The sequence below is a fragment of the Dermacentor andersoni genome, chromosome 9 (genome assembly GCF_023375885.2).
Source record: "Dermacentor andersoni chromosome 9, qqDerAnde1_hic_scaffold, whole genome shotgun sequence".
NCBI lineage: Eukaryota > Metazoa > Arthropoda > Arachnida > Ixodida > Ixodidae > Dermacentor > Dermacentor andersoni.
The window spans coordinates 65,089,220-65,103,368 of record NC_092822.1 but is presented as its reverse complement, the minus strand read 5'-3'; the positions used below and the strand labels follow the sequence as shown (position 1 = coordinate 65,103,368).

Here is a 14,149-nt window from a genome sequence, read left to right as displayed (position 1 = left end):
CCTAATGTTCTATCGAGGTTAAACAATAAAAAGAAAAGAAAAAGAAGCGTTATGAACTTCCACAACCAAATTTTTTAATCCCCTATTGCGAGCCCTCGGCTAACAGCGCCCCTTCGCGGCAGCCGGGCGCCCATGTCATTACACTTGTTTTGCTGCGGAGCGCGCTGAATGGGACGGCCGGAGCAAAACCTGCCAGCGCGAACTCTAGGAGGCCATGTATGAGGAAATAAATGCACAATAGGTCCTCCCCCGCGCGCACGGCGGCAGGGGTGATCAAATACTCCACCAAATCTGCACTTCTCTCTCTCTCCGGCCGGCCAAAGGAAACTGCTCTGGTCACAGTACAAGCACTTTGAAGCCTAGCAGGCCAGGGCCCCAAAACACGGGGGCTCAAGTGGCCGCAGCGGACGTCGGAAACCGCTATGAATGGCTGTCAGTGCACGTGTACAACTTCCGAAAATCTATTGCCTAGGACGCCAGACAACACAATGACATGCGCAGGACATCCTCAGGGCATAATATTGAGTACGTTTGGACGTCCCCAGGACGTCCCCACATGAACCTCAAAACATCCCTATCAAGTTCTGTTGTCCGGCCTCAGCACATCCTCAGCTGCTTGCGCTTATATATAAAGACGAAGTCAGCGTCGCTTAGCCTGTAAGTGCTGGGATGGGTGCAGGCGCACGGGCTTGGTGTGCGCCTGCTTTTGAAGCGAAAAGCTTCACTACGCTAGTTAACACCGCGCTTCGCGCGAGCCGGCGTATGTCCGTAAGCGTGTTCGGAGTCGGCGCACGTGGACACTGCCGCGCGCTGTGCGTCATCGTTTGACGTTCGCCGCAAGCGCGTGTTTATCGCGGAGGCCGACTGTATAACTGCTTGCCAGAGAATAGGCGTGCTCATTCAACATGGAAGGAGAAGAGAGTGATACTACCGATACAGATATCTGTGTTTATGGCTGTACAAAAAACGCAAGACAATGTGCCCAACAATGATGAATAAAGAAGTTTAATAATCCTGCATAAGTTATGGTATATATCATTGATAAGCAATTTGCATAACTACAGAAGGCACACGTATAGCATAACCGTAAGCTAACCAAAGCATGTCCATAAGTGAAACCGTAAGCATAACCATAGGCTAAATCATAAAGCATAACCATCAGCTAAACCATCAGCATATCCATAGGCTAAATCATAAAGCATAACCATAAGCTAAACCATAAGCATCACCGAACCTTTTCGCTTCGAGATATCCAGGCTTAACCTTAGGTAAGCCCCAGCCAATCTTTTTTTGCACTGGGCTTTCAACACATCGCTCGCTGCTCGCGCTTATATATGAAGACGAAATGAGCGTCGCTCAGCGCGGAAGTGCTTTGCCGCGGGCGTACCGCGTATGTAAGCGCGCAGCAGTGTCGGGAAGCATTCATACAAAAGCAAGGGGTCAGAAAACTGCGCTTTATTTTCCATTACATTGTGATGTAGCTTTACACTGGGTAGCGCCGAGCGATGGCTTCTAACAAGCGCAGCAAAGCCTTCATGCAGGGTAGCGCCGAGCGATGGTTTCTAACACGCAGAAATGAGTCTTTGCAGCGCCAGTGGCCATTAATTGGCTCCCACCACAGCCATGTGATGCGACTCCAGCAGCGGTGCAATTACCCTGTAGCCGGCGGAGAGGAGGTGGCGCTTCACTTTCTGCCAATGACTTTCTATTTTTTGCGTGTGAGCGCCCGTGATCGGGTCCACAACGTTCACGCTTTGGGTTACTGTTTCCCATTGCAGATTGGAGCTTGCTCCGTTAGCATCCACTAAGTTTGGGATGCAGTTGTATGCGGCCCATTCATGACTGTGGATGGCGGTCCCCGGTTCAACATTGGCTGCAATAATGGGGCCTAGCGTCGCCGCGTTTTGTCGGTCGACCTGGAAAGGTCGGAGCTCCCCGGTGGTCGTGCAGTTTATGCCGAATACCCATGGTCCACGACCTGCAATGCCGCCGTAATTTTGGCGGCTCGGCGGAACGTTGTCTCCCGTCATCAGGCGCCCTCGATTGGACTTTCGATTGCCGCGAAGGAGGCATTCATCAATTTGCACAATCTTCCCGGGGCCACCGAGTGGGGGTCGCGCCAGCATAAGCGCGAGCAGCGAGCGACGTGTTGAAAGCCCAGTGCAAAAAACAGGCGCACACCAAGTCGTGCACCTGCACCAAGCCGCGCCGAATCAATCTAGAGGAAAGCAGCGCTACGGTGGCTAGAAGGCTTCTAGCCACCGCAGCTGCGCCAAGCGATCGTATAAAAGCCCAGTGCACCAACCAGGCGCACAACAATCTGCGCGCGAAAAAGCGCGCACAGGCACGTAGCGAGCCGCGCCAATCCAAACCAGAAGGCAGATGAGGAGCGGGAATAATAGGTGACGCTAAGTTTAGGTAGGGTGGCTAGAAGGGGAGGTGTGAATACCGGCGGCGCTTTCCTTCGGGCGCGCGTGACCCCCTTGCGCACCGATGCCACCAGGGAGAACGTGGCGCTGCTGCTCGCGGCGTGGTATTACGGCGTGGTACTCCCGCGCTGGACTGCGCCCTCCGCTGTCAGTTGGTCTCGTCGCCTGTTTTGGAGTGTTCCTCCCGACATTCCGTCATTCGAGGGCGAGATGCTGTGGACCACCAAAGTTATGTTGAGCACCGCAGCGACGCACGGCTAGTTTATTACATTGCAGGTTATGTGGCGAGAAGGCGTGTTTTGCCCACACATTCTGAAGACTACGAAGCACCATAAAGGCAATATCCCCAGAGAGCTTCCACCAGAGGCATCCAAAGAGTGGGACCTTGAGGGCCTTTTATATCCCTCAGAATCGTTCTATAAGCTGGACAATGCCCTTGAAAACAAACTCACTCGTTTATTCAGTGCAACACTCACCGTGGTTGCTCAGTGGCTATGGTGTTGGGCTGCCGAGCACGAGGTCGTGGGATCGAACCCCGGCCACGGCGGCCGCATTTCGATGGGGGCGAAATGTGAAAAAACCCGTGTACTTATATCTAGGTGCACGTTAAAGAACCCCAGGTGGTCAAAATTTCCGGAGCCCTCCACTACGGCGTGCATCATATTCACAAAGTGGTTTTGGCACTTAGAACCCCATAATTTTTAATTCAGTGTAACACACTAGCATGCCAAAGCTGTGGCCGAGATTTTGCAGTCAATTGGTTAAATGTCAAAGATTGGTTGCCTAGACCATTGTGCTACCCTGACAGCCTCAGTTATACGTTTTTATTGCCTCACAAAGATTCACTTTTTGCTTAAAAGTTTGAATCAGCAGAGCAGTGAGAAGAAACGGAAAACACTGAAACCTTGTGTGTTGTAAATATTTTTGCTCACCTGTAAATAAACGATTTCATGACCAGCTCTGTTGCTTCACTGTCTGCAATCATAGTGAATTCCTTATATGAGCGTCAAAATGACATGCCACAGGTCTGCAAGCGCATACAAAAAGTGGTTTGTAAATACGTCCAGGCTTTATCAGGTAATGTCTGCAGTTTACAGGTCTTACGGCACGCATAGGCTGATTGACTGCTGATCTCGAGGACGGCGGTCGCATTTTCAGGGAGGCGATATGCAAGACGCCCGTGTGCCGTATGATGTCAGTGCGCGTTAAAGAACCCGAAGTGGTCGAAATTATTTCGAAGCCCCCACTAGCTCCTAACACCCAAAGCCAGCTCACGAAATGCGCACAGACAAAACGCGTTTGAATCTCGATACAGTGCGAACTGGGCCCGTAAAATCTCACAGGAGTAATGATTTGGGCTGACATAACATTGTTTTCATGATAAAGATTCATTCTTTGACGCTCGCAGAAAGCGCGGGATATCCGAAACGGGCTCATTTTCACTTCGGTGGTAGAGATGCAGCCGACGCGAGGCTGGCGAGGCGCTCATTTCGGCTGCGTGCTTACCCCGCCTTGGTCAACAGCGCCGCCCCGCGGCATCGGTGCGCTGTGGGGTCATGTTTGCGCCGCCGGTATTCACACCTCCCCTTCTAGCCACCCTAGTTTAGGACTACCGCGCGAGAGCCCATATGCGTCACTGAAAGCACTAATTTACAGCACATTGTCAAACACAACCTACATCCAAATACACAGAAATGACGAACTAAAGAGTTCATACCACATACATGCAAGCACTGAAGCACAAAATTATTGCATGAAACACCAAAGCAATTGAGTACTTCGATTGTTGATCTTTACGGCAATATTAATGAAGTCCACGTTTTTTTTTTTTTTTTTTCATAACGAATGCTTTTCACCTTCTTTGCCGTGACGCGGTCAGAAACGCTGAAATCATCTCGTTGAAACTGTCCACTTCCGCAACCCGGCATAAAATGTCACAAACCTTTGGAGAGCAGCTTTGGTGATTTTATTCTACAGGCGAAGCGACGCCGTGAGTTCCAGCACCCGTTCCATCCGACACAAAGAGCTCCATGGCAAAGTCGCGCGAAGCCGTCTCCTCATTCACTATGTAATTGATGAAGATTCTGTCTACACTGTTCGCTAATTAAAAACATGCGCTTATGCATCTATTTCTTCCCCGTACAGATTTACGTTCCACTTTCTGCTACCCTGAAAAACATGAGAGGGACTTACCGGCTGTCCGCTGCAGTGTTTTTTAAAGCCGCACTTGGCATGGACTGGCTTGGCTTGACTTTTCAAATCAAAAGCTCCATGTGCCAACCACGACGGTGCCAGCAAAAAAAGAATATGGGGTGGTTTGTCGCTGACATCACGGTAGAGTGTACTAGTATGGCAATCACGCTGAGCCGTGCTCCCGCAAGGGCTGCAGAAAACAGCGTCCACCTTTCCTTATCCCTTCAAGAACCACTCTCTCTCTACAATCGATTTCTTCTTAAAGCCCCTCCTTCTTCTGACGTCCCAGCCAATCCGGTGCCTCGGCAGTCCGGCGGAACTGCGCCTACCGGCAGCGGTTACGGCGGCGCCGAGCTGTCGTCTGCTCCACACATCATCGTGCCTGTGTTTTTTTCGTCAGTTTTTGATCCTAGTATATGCCAAAAAAAAAAGAATACAATAAAATTACTGTTTTGCCATTAATTTAGGCTCCTCGCTTCCGTCAAACGATGCCGTCTGCACGATGTTTACGCGCGCAGAAGGCCCTCTACAATAAAATTACTGTTTTGCCATTAATTGAGGCTCCTCGCTTCCGTCAAACGATGCCGTCTGCACGATGTTTACGCGCGCAGACGGCCCTCGCATATGTCTATGGTTGGTCTCGTAAATCAACGACTTGGCAGAGTGTTCGAAGAATGAGAGGATGAGCACATCTCGATGGAAGAACTACTGTTGTGTAGTGGGTTGTAAAACCGTATACAGTGGATTGCAAGGCCAAGCCAAGCTCTCGCTCTTCGGAATCCCTAAAGCTGAAGAAAGGCGACGCGTGGGGGAGCTCAATCTTCACCGCACCGGTCGGCCCTTTGGAAGCCACCGACTCCATTTGTGAGCTGCACTTTCATGCAAAGTACCTACTGAGGCACTATGTGCATATCATTGAAGGCCAGGAAGTATCTACACAGCGTGGAAAGCCTGGGCTGAGGTCTGATGCGGTATCCACAATCTTTTGCCGCATTTTCCGGAGTACTTCTACGAGCAGCCCTCGCGAAAGAGAACGGCCTTATATGCAGCAAATGAAGGCCGGTCATCAAAGAGAACGCTCCCGCTCTTAGTTGAACCATCATTGAGATTGGAGGCATGTGACAATGGAAACCTGCGCGAGCTCGAAGACATCGACAACCGACAGCATGCTTCCTAATCGTAATGTGTTTGCTTTATAAACCCATGGGGACCTGGAAAACCATCTACATCTCAGGCATATAACGCATAAAAATAAGGAAAAAGCAGCTATTCCGTAAATATTTCCAAAACACACAATTAACCTACAAAAAAAATTTGCTCCCCGTAAAGAATAATGTGACGTACATTCTCCCTAAATGTCAAATTGCTGCCGTTATTAGGGCATCGGGGAAATTTTGTTAGTATTCAATATATCGCCTTGAGAAAGGGAAAAAACAAAGCTTTACCAATTTTTAGTTTTTTACCCCTGCTGTCCCGAGTTCATTCTTTACATTGGCCTCTTGTTGGCATTTGTCCATATCGTTGTCGCTCTTGCATCGTCGGCGTCTTGATCAGCGGCTGCGCATGTAGTGGTCGTGTCACTTCTAGTGTCCTCTAGCTTCTCCAAAATATGGAGAGCTTCATATTTTGGAGAAGCTAGAAAACGCTGTTTTGTTCACTGAAGCACAAAAGTAACTGAAACACCGATGTGTTTCGTCGGACACATTGAAAATTATCTCGAAACTGGTGCGGTTCTGAGAATCCGTTCCAAGTGAATACGCCTTGCGAACTCGCCGGCTATAATTCGTAGATTGAAATAGTGGTCGTAAAGTTAATAGTTAGAAGTTGATTAACGTAACTACGTTAACTACTTAATTAAGTTCTTTGATTTCTCGTAGAAGTAATGGCCGCCTGATCGAATAACTTATATCAAGGATTATGTATTAATATTGTACTATTTGCCGCAGGCGATTTTTTTTTATTTGGTGCAGCTAAAAAAAAAAGCACCCCGTATGTTACAACACCGCCCGACTCCCCAAGCGCTCCCATCGAACGAACTGGCCAACTTCTCTGTCTTTACCTATATCTTTCCACCTCGAGCAAGCTTTTAGTCTGGCGGCTGTCTTAAGCACATAAAACTAGGGACGATTACTGACGAAATATTTCGAAACCACTTCCTAATGCACATAATTAAGATATACAGTACAGTAAACAACGAGCTGGCCTGGAACTTTCATTGCGTTCTTTGCAACTCTCCATATATATATGGAGAGTTGCATAGAACGCAATGAAAGTTCCAGGTCAGCTCGTTGTTTACTGTACTTATCCAATGCTAATAAAACTTCGAAAGAAAGTAACGAAGGAGTTATCAATTACTTTTGAGTCATTACCATATTACTTTCATGGGGCACTAATTGGTATAACTCTAAAACAATAACAGCTTTGAATGATGTAATTGTAATCGGTTACTTTTTTTTTCTGCAGCGTGTACAAGTCTTATACGAGATACTCCAGTTCGTAGCACCATCGATGACTGGTGTGTAGGTAAGAAACAAGGTAATGCAGATGTTAAAAGCAACCCAATCCCATTCTCAAATCTACTCGTATGAAGGGGGACAAAGTGGGGAAGAACGAGAAATACGAATTAGATGGGCCCTCAGTACAACGATGTAGGCGCCACCGTTAACACTTTACCGAACCCGACGACAAGGATGAGTACATCATGAAATCTGAGTAAATAGTAAATTCAAGAGTTTGAACCGCTACGGCACAGCTCAACTTCTATGTAGTTAAAGTTGGCTCTGCATTTGAAACTGGTGCATCTGAAGGCGTTCCGACTCTCGGACTTAGGCCACGCGTTGTCTGGACTTGCAGTTTATGCGAACGGTGCAAAGCTTACATCTTCACCGAAGTGCTGTCTCATGAGCCTCAAGTCTCGGAAAGCGCGAGCCTTCACGACTGTAGCGCTATAGCTGCGGCGTCGCCTCCGAGATCTCCCGTACCCCGCGCGTAGCTCACAAGCGCCTCGGTTGCCCCACAACTGGAATCTCGGAGTCATCTGTTTGCTTCGCATCAGAGTCGCGACGCTCTCGCTAGATGCCGCAGCGATGTTACCAGTGCTCGAGTTACTGTATATGCTACCAAACCTTTGGTAGCACATACAGTAACTCTCATCAGTGCTGACAACTAAAATTTGTGTAATTGAAAGAAAGGTACGGCACAGGTAAAAATAACAGATAAAGAATAAAATCAGTATTCGTATAACAAACCTTTTTACGAAAACCACCGCCTCTTTCGATTAAAAAAAGTTTCCCCAAAGTTATCTTGACCTTAAGGAAAATTTAATCTAAAGTGAAATATCTTCTCAACATGTACCCGCCGTGGTTGCTGAGTGGCTATGGTGTTGGGCTGCTGAGCACGAGGTCGCGGGATCGAATCCCGGCCACGGCGGCCGCATTTCGATGGGGGCGAAATGCGAAAACGCCCGTGTACTTAGATTTAGGTGCATGTTAAAGAACCCCAGGTGGTCCAAATTTCCGGAGTCCCCCACTACGGCGTGCCTCATAATCAGAAAGTGGTTTTGGCACGTAAAACCCCATAATTATTCTCAACATGTGATATGAATGACGTATACGCGTACAGTGGGTCAAATGATATTAGCAGAAATTCCAAACCGAAGGAAATTTCACGAATGAAAAGTTGCAAAGAGCGCTATTTCGCACTCGTTTCTCCGTCATTACCTCAACTTGCCACCCTACCTCTACCATTTCCCTCAGCGAATGTTAGTTTTCACCTCTCACGCTTAAAATGTTGACTTGTCACGTGTCCTCGGATTGCTTAACTCGTTGCGCTGCCCTGCAGCTAGTCTACCAACAGTCGTCTCCTTGATTTCAACGCCCTAAAGCAGGTTTCTGACCTCAGGCACACCTTTAATTGCATGTGGGACCCTGTGCCGTTCCGCCGCTCCAGATTTCGCAGATCGCTCGATATTAAATCCGTAAGGTGTATCGTGCGCCATGACGACTCCCTTTCTTCTTTCTTTTTTTCCCCTTCATCTGTGCTGCCGCGTGCGTTCCTTTTCATCATCAGTGGAGCGATATTTCCCACAGGTAAAATAATGTGTATCTGCGGTTCAGTATCCATGGGTATCACAGTATGGGCTGTATCACAACCTGTTGCGTCAGTATACACCTTCAAACTTGATTTTTAAGGGCTATATCGGTGGTTTAGAACGTATGCCTACTCTCCATAAATATGATACAGCTATTACTGATAGTTTTTACTAGCTTCGCCATGCAGCCTTCACCCTGCAGTGGACATAAACTGGTGACCGTGATGGTTCTGACCATACCAGCCCCAGTAGATTTCATTACTTTCCTCCGGCAGCACCACCGCCACCATGTGGCAGACTACTAATGGAATCTACGATTTTGGTTGTTTTAGCGTTGTTTTAGCTTTCTTAGTTTATCCATCTTATTACGATGTGTTTGTTGTTTGCCGCCGGGTAAACGTAATTTTCATATCCTGGATAGGGTGCAAATTACAAGCATGGATTAATACGAAATAGTGAGCCCAATGCATAGCCGACACTCACGAGCCCCTACCAGAGTCGTCTGCAACACCCCCAAACGGAGTACAATAATCCATGATACAGATTTGTGAACGTTGATAGTGCCTATTTCGCGATCATCAGTAATTGTCAATTTTGCTTGCATAAAGTAAAAGTGATTAAAATATGCAGGAAAGTTGACACACGTAAGCATCCTCAAGTGATTTGAATGCGAAAGTATGAGGACTTGTGCAAGTTATCATCTTGAATTAAAACTCCACCTTAATTCACCTTGCTCTAAATTGCACCAACCTCAATCCGCTTTAATCCACTTTAATCCAGTTTTGGGAGTGAGCCACGTCGGTATTTTTGGTGTGGGCCACGGTGTCTGTCCGTCGCCGTGGCTGTTCACCGTGGGATTTCGCAGTGCTAGCCGCAGCAGTTCCAGCGACGGGAACGTGACGTCAACACTTGCTCACGTGGGTTTTGGTACCATCACGTGGTTTTGGTAACGCCAGCCGCCGGATTTCCCGCTTCATAGGGCACATGATGCTTTCGAATTAAAGAAATCATCACCCTCCGGTGCAGGGCATCGAACTCAACGCCGCTTCAAATCACGACCGAAAGTTTGAACCACTTAAAAGGGCAACTCCGGTGATTTTTCGATGTCCACTGATCTTAATAAAACCTTGAATATACGTTTTTTCTTGCACTCTGATTATCGGGGCCACGCAGTATGGCTGCAAGCCGTTTAGTTTTCCTGAAAATGAATTTTAAAGACTTGTTGCGTGTTCCCGACTCATTACTTTCTTATACTGCACCGGGGGTTCCGGACGTTTGTTTGTTTATCTGTTTGTTGACAAAACAACGCTCAAGAGCGGTTTGTGTTGGTGCCAAGGCAAAAGGCGGCACTAAAAACTACCTGACTAGGCCTTTGACACCTGACAGCACGGGCAGCACACAACGTGACCGCAACATGCTTCAAAACACTGCAAAATATCAAACATATACAAATTAAAATGCACGTACAGAGTATCAAACACGATAAAGCAATAGAAGGAAGAACGACAGAATTAGTCATCAACACATCCATCGTCAACAAGACACATAACTAATAAGATTACAATGGGATTGAAGAGAACGAAACAAATGCACACCAAAATTACAACTGTTGGAGGAAATACATTTTAGTTAGTTTTCTGAAGGCAAGCAAAGAGGGAGAACTCTCCGTTGTATCTAAACATAATGGAGAGTTGACAGATTACACCGCCACTGCCACTGAAGTCGTCGCTGAAATCACCGCTGTCTAGTCCGGAAGACCTGTAAAAGCCCCCTGTGTCGTCAGGAGGAATCATCAGCTTCCCTTCTTTGGCGTTAGCGCCACGTGTACTGCGTGTTCAGCACGCGTTCTGCGTGTTTACATATGGTAGTGCAGCATCTGACGTCATCGACTCATCGCGACGTCACATGAAGCAGTTACCCGTTTCGGTTTCGGTATCTCATTTATCGGTTATCTAAAATTATTCATGAATTTCTTAACAAAGTGAACCAATCTACCTGCGACAGGACTGTTAGTGCCTAATATGGTTTAAAAGAACGCCGGAGTTGCCCTTTGAACGGGTCTAGCGCTACGTTTTTGTAGCTAAATTACTTTCGTACAACCCGCAGCGCTAGACATGACGAAGCGGAACATATAGCAGTGCATAATAAGAACAGGGATTTCCTTAAGCAAAACAATAACAGTAATAACGTGGCTTATATTTGAATCGCACAAATACAAAACTGAATTATCCGAAAAATAAAAAGCAAGCACGTACAGGCCTCGAACTGGCACGGCTCGCTTAACATTTATCCATACGAAAACGAAGGTCTCGGCGCTAACGGAACTAAGCGCTTGTGATTCCATCATCTCGCTGAATACGCCGGTCATCGCCCGAAGACCGAAGTAAAGCTATTTGGGCTACCTGTCAGTTCTTTGGAAGCACCACTTGGGAACTCGAAGTGCTGACGTCGCTTGTTCAGTCGTGGAATGCAGGAAGCGTCCGCCTGAAGCGAATCAAGTCATCCTGTGTCCTTGGCAAGAAGGTTGCCTCATTTTGCAGTTCCCGGAAACGCACCAGACAAAAAAGGAAGTACACACGCGTTTGTAAGGATATTTCATCTCATTTACTCACAGGGCCGTTCGCCTTTACAGGGAGGAGTGGGCATACAAGAATACAAGAATGCAACTGGGTATACAAGAATACATTTGTAGTAGGTAGGTTAATGAAGATTATCATATACAGCAGACTTGAAGGCTTCGGGTACTGCGATTGGCACGACGGAGGCAGGAAGGTGGTTCCAGTCCGCGCTTGTCTTCGGAACAAACGAATCAAAATAAAAATTAGTCCTGCAGCTTGGCACGCCAACTTTGAACGGGTGGTCAATGCGGGATGAAAAGTAAGTGGGAGTAATAAAAAGTGATTGCTTTAGAATGTCATCGGTGAAATATCTTTTGTGAAAGAGGCATAAACGAGAAATACGACGGCGTAAGGAAAGGTCGGGCAGATCTAATGTTTTCTTCATAAGCGTTACACTGGCTGAACGAGACTAATTAGAAAGTATAAAATGAACAGACTTGTATGAGGATTTGTATGAGTCATTTGGTGTGGGGATCCCAAACGGAAGAGGCATACTCTAGTTTCGGGCGCACAAGAGTATTATATAGAAGAAGTATTAGGGATAAAGGACCCAGGGAAAATTTACGCGAAGGAAACCAAGTGTGTGGTAAGCATTATTAACGATATGTGCAACGTGCGTTTTCCATGATAGGTTGGCAGTAATGTATGCGCCGAGATACTTATAATCAGAGACTGAAGTTAAAGAGTCATGATGGAATATGTTGCAAGAAGACTGGTCAGGCTTCCGCATTACTTTCATATTGATTTGCACTTACCAATATTTAGTTTCATAGACCAGGTGTGACACCAACTGGAGATGTTATCCGGATCAGATTGAAGAGTAGCTGCATCAGAAGGTTCAGATATTTGTCTGTATAATACGCAGTCATCTGCGTAGAGTCTAATTTGTGAGTCAATGGAATCAGGAAGGTAGTTAATATAATTTAGAAAAAGCAGAGGACCTCGGAGGACTCCGGATGTTACGGGGTATACAGGTGGGTCACAGTCATTAATTGAAACGTACTGTGTACGGCCCTGCAGAAAGCACTCTATATCCAATTCATCAGATTAGTATCAAGATTTAGTTTACTAAGCTTGAAAAGTAGTAGTTGATGTGACACAGTATCATATGCTTTCGCAAGATCTAAAAGAATGCAATCCACAAATGATGAACAATCCAAAATGGAAAACAAATCATTGGTAAATGCAACCATTTGAGTTTCGCAGGAGTGGCGTTTGTGAAAACCATGCTGATTAGGTGTGAAGAAACAGTACGATTCGAGATGCGACATTACGCAGAATATACTATATGTTCACGCAGCTTCCATGGAATTGATGTTGATGAGACAGGCCTGTAGTTGCGGGGGCTATGAACATCACCATATTTATACACCGGAACCACCTTTCCCACCTTCCAGTCATCCGCGGCAACGTGCCACTCTGCAATGACTGCGAAAAGGCATACGACAGTATAATGGTTGAGTAAGTCAGGGCGTTTTTCAAAAACTTGTAGTTAATAACATCGGTACCAGCTGACGATGAAAGTTTCGCAACTTGAATGAGTTTAGAAATGCCTGCCCAGTCGATAAGGATAGGGTCCAATCGAAAGAAGTCGGGTGCAGAAATAACAGGAACGGTGATTGGTGCAACATGTGAAAAATATTACGAAAATGTGTCATTGAGTAAGATACAGCACTGTTAATTTGAGACAAAGAATCCTCGATTGTTCTTCAAGCGAACTTCATCAGACTCGCGCATGCCGATAAAATTCCAAAATTTGCGGGGATTCAAAGTAAAGAAGGAAGGGTTGAATGAAAATAATTCTGTTTAGCACCGATGAGAGCACGTTTATATTCCGCATCGGTAGATTGATAAGCCAACCTTGCTCTGTCAGTCACAAGTTTCTTGCATCGGCGGAACATGCGCTTTTTCTTGTTCAGTAAGCGTCTCAACCATGGCTTGAACCACGGCGAACGTCTTTTGCCAGATATTCTTCGCAGCGGAATATATTTTTCGATGAGCGCTTTGACTTGCGTATGAAATAACCGCCAGTTCTCTTGTACTGTGCGTTCCCAGAACTGCGGTAAGAACTCGTCAACGAACTTTTCCAAAGCAGTATTAATGGCTTGAAAGTGCTCTCCCGTAATCGCGGATTATTTTCGAATGCTTCGATGTGCAGCTCGAGCGCGATGGCGTAGTAAAATGGATTGCAAGGTGATCACTTAGACTTGCCAGTAGGGTTAGGGAAGAGACAGAATCGGGATAGTTGGTGAGCACGAGGTCGGAGTACATTTGCACATGAAGGGGTAACGCGAGTTGGCTCTTGTACGAGTTGGGAAAGATTAAATGCAGAACAGAGGTCAATGAAGGCTATACACTCGGATGAATTAGTAGTTACAATGGGGTTGGAATCGTTCCACTGAATACCTGGAAAATTGAAGTCGCCCATAAGAAAAATTGGCGCTTTCGGGTATCGAGACACAACAGACTATCGTAAGGTTCACACAAAGTGGTGGCAGAAAGCGGATGCCGATAACACGCACAAACAATGACATCGTGATGGTTTAAGGTAACGCATGTACAGAGAAATTCAAGCTCTGATTGAATCGGGAGGACGTAAAAATTTATGCCTTCAGAAACGGCAATCTAAACACCGCCCCCTGATCGGTCACTTCAGTCATGTCTGTCTTTTCACAAGAGTTCACAATTCCTCGCTTTACTTGACAACCAAGTCTCGTTTAAAACAACAATATCCGCTACGCACGTGTGCATTAAACAGGATAAGGTATCGCGCTTCTTTAATATACTTCTGATCACAAGAAAGGAATAGTCGGCGATGT

At 46.5% G+C, this 14,149-nt stretch overlaps 1 protein-coding gene across 5 annotated transcripts in view; it reads right to left on the bottom strand.

Annotated features, from left to right (window-relative positions):
- LOC126528155 (uncharacterized) overlaps positions 1–14,149 on the bottom strand; it is a 28,323-nt gene that overhangs the window by 6,004 nt on the left and 8,170 nt on the right. For 2 of the 5 annotated variants that reach the window (XR_008611817.1, XR_008611818.1), the window contains exon 3: positions 11,302–12,154. The exons of 1 other annotated variant lie outside the window; for it this stretch is intronic. The gene's annotated coding sequence lies outside the window, so the exon portion shown is untranslated. Of the gene's footprint in view, positions 1–4,371; positions 5,081–11,301; positions 12,155–14,149 lie in introns of those variants that run through there. 2 more of the 5 variants (XM_055069163.1, XM_055069162.1) reach the window with 2 other exon arrangements.